This window comes from Apium graveolens, chromosome 5 (genome assembly GCF_009905375.1).
Source record: "Apium graveolens cultivar Ventura chromosome 5, ASM990537v1, whole genome shotgun sequence".
NCBI classification, from domain to species: Eukaryota; Viridiplantae; Streptophyta; class Magnoliopsida; order Apiales; family Apiaceae; genus Apium; species Apium graveolens.
Genome location: NC_133651.1, coordinates 281,130,473 through 281,133,950, shown reverse-complemented (window position 1 = coordinate 281,133,950; position 3,478 = coordinate 281,130,473).

The following is a 3,478-nucleotide window of genomic DNA, read 5'->3' as shown; positions in this document are numbered from 1 at the left end:
TGGATACAAACACTGTGGAAGCCTATTAACTGGGTCATAGAGGACGAAAAGCAGCAAAGATCAAGACTGTTAGATTTTATATTTATTCAGTTCTTTTGACTTTGTAATCTTGGTAATATATATAAACCAAGAGAGTAGCAAATAAAAATGATAACTAAGAAAACTAAGTTAGCTTAGAAACAAACACAGAGAAATCTTTGTAAGCACTATCTTTAGCATTTCCTGTGTTCTTAGTTGTTCTATCTTGTAAAAGCAGCTGTGAGCATTTCTGCACACAGAGTTCTCTCGATATATTAATATATATCTCTGGTGGAATTGTTTAAATCCACCAGAAAGTTTTTAAAGACTCTTGTTTTTAATTACTCTTGTTTTGATTCATTACAGTTTATATTTCGCATTGTGCTAATCAAAACAGATATATCTATAATCGAGTTGAACATTTTTATTTCAAGAAAAAGATAAAGAATTCCATTCAACCCCCCTTCTGTAATTCTTGCTATATTGTTAAGGGACTAACAATTGGTATCAGAGCAAGCTCTTAATCTACAAAGAGTTTAAAGATCAAAACAATTCAGCAAGATGAATAAGAAAGATGTTGGAATCAAGATTCCTTTTCTGGACAAAGATAATTACCATCATTGGAAGGTAAAGATGCATCTTCATATGCTTTCTCAAGATGAGGCCTATGTGGACTGCATAGAAAGAGGCCCTCATGTTCCAATGAGAGCTGCAACAGGAAATGAACCATCAGTTCCAAAGCCAAGGCATGAATGGTCTGATCCTGATCTTGAACAAGTCAGGAAAGATAAAAAGGCCATGAACATTCTGTTCAATGGTGTTGATGCAGATATGTTTGATAACATCATCAACTGCAAGACTGCCAAGGAAGTTTGGGACACAATACAGATAATATGTGATGGTACTGAGCAAGTAAGAGAAAATAAAATGCAGCACCTGATTCAGCAATATGAGCATTTTCACAATGAAGAAAGTGAGTCACTCACTGACATTTTTAGTAGATTCCAAAAGCTACTAAATGCTCTTAAATTTCATGGAAGAGTCTATCAGACTAAAGACTCCAATCTGAAATTTCTCAGATCTCTTCCAAAGGAATGGAAACCAATGACAGTCTCATTGAGAAACTCACAAGATTATAAGGAGTTTACTTTGGAGAGAATGTATGGCATTCTGAAGACCTATGAGCTTGAAATAGAGCAGGATGAAAGAATGGAGAGAGGAAAGAAGAAAGGAGGATCCATTGCACTAGTTGCTGAACTGGAAAAGGAGAAGGAAGTGAAGATGTAAGCTGTGGAATCAACTTCAAAGGCCTGTGAAAGCAAGGGTAAAGGGCTAGCTGCAGAAAGTGAAGATTCTTTGAGTCAAGATGACATGGAGGACATTGATGAGCACCTAGCATTCCTTTCAAGAAGATTTTCCAAGCTCAAGTTCAAGAAGAACTTTGGAGCTGCCAAGCCAAATAGAAACATGGTGGATAAGTCAAAATTCAAGTGTTTCAAATGTGGCTTGGCAGGGCATTTTGCAAATGAGTGTAGAATGTCAGATTCTAGTAAGAAGAGATTTGAGTCTGTGGATTATAAGCAAAAATACTTTGACCTACTCAAACAGAAGGAAAGGGCTTTTATTACACAAGAGAATGACTGGGCAGCTGATGGTTTGGATGAAGATGAGGAGATCAGCTATGTCAATCTAGCCCTTATGGCCAAGTCTGATGAAACAGAGACAAGTTCCTCAAGCAATCAGGTAATTACTACAAACCTTGCACATTTATCTAAAGCTGGGTGTAATGATGCAATAAATGACATGTCTACAGAATTGTATCATTTGCGTGTTACACTTAAATCCCTCACTAAAGAAAATGCTAAAATCAAAGAAAACAACTTGTTTTTGAGTGAGAGGAATAATGTGCTTGAGTCTCAGTTTGTTGAGTTTGAGAAACTAAAAATTGAGTGTAGAATTGCTAAGGAGGAATTAACTGAGTCCTTGAAAAAGGAAGAAATTTTAAAGAAGCAGCTCGATCGTGAACAGGAGGTGATTAAAGCATGGAAAACATCCAGAGATGTTCATGCTCAAATCACCAAGGTTCAAGGAATTGAGTCCTTTTATGATGAAGCCTGGAAAAAGAATAAGGAGAAACTAGAACCTATTTTGGTAGATGGATTGCTGACAGATGTAGACTCAACGGATGATGAGGACTATCCATCGGACAACAAAATGTGTTATCCGTTGAATGATAAAAATCCTCATCCGTCGGCTGTGAACAAACCCATTAGTAAAGCCAAATTAACCAAGCTAAATGAAAAGTATGGGTCTGTTTCCAAGAACTTTGTTTCAGGGGAGTCAAGTCAAGCCAAGAAAGGGAAGAAGGCTAATGTTGGTCACATGACTGTCAAACAGTTGAGTGACAGACTTGAGAAGATAGAGGTAAAAACAGAAACTAAAAGGAAAAACAATAGGAATGGTAAAGTAGGGATTAACAAACATAACAACTACACACCTGACAAATATGCTCCTAGAAAAATCTGTGTCAAATGTGGTAGTGTAAATCATTTGTCTGTTAATTGAAAATCTGCCATGCCTACTCCCATGTCTGTTCAGCCTCAATTCTCTAACATGAATGCCATGCCTCCTATGCCTGTTAATGCTATGCCTACAAAGAATATGAATGCACAGTATGCTAATATGCCATTTGCACCTGATCCATATTATGCTGCATACAATATGCCTCAAATGCCATTTAGCATGCCTTACTGGAATAACATGTTTGCACCAAGCATGCCATTTCCTGTTAGCCATAACATGCATAATAATTCTGTAGCATCTAGTGGTTTCAAAGGCCCAACCCAAATGACTAAGGAAAAATCTGAAATTCCTAAGTCAAATGAGTTAAAACCTAAGAAACAGAAGAAGAAAGCTAACAAGGCAGGACCCAAAGAAACTTGGGTACCAAAATCAACTTGATTTGATTTTGATGTGTGCAGGGAAACAGAAGGAATCTTTGGTACTTGGATAGTGGTTGTTCAAGACACATGACTGGTGATTCTACCCTGCTCATAGAGTTTGAAGAGAGAGTTGGCCCAAGTATCACTTTTGGAGATGACAGCAAAGGTTATACTGTGGGATATGGCTTGATTTCAAAGGACAATGTCATCATTGAAGAGGTTGCCTTAGTGGATGGTCTCAAACACAATCTGTTGAGTATCAGCCAGCTTTGTGATAAAGGCAACTCAGTAACCTTCAACAAAGAAACCTGTGTTGTGATTAATAATCAAAACAACAAAGTGGTTCTCACTGGTGTGAGAAGAGGTAATGTGTATCTAGCTGACTTCAACTCAAATAAAACAGAATCTGTAACTTGTCTTCTCAGTAAAGCAAGTCAAGATGAAAGTTGGCTATGGTACAAGAAGTTATCCCATTTGAACTTCAAGACCATGAATGAGCTGGTAAAGAAAGAGCTAGT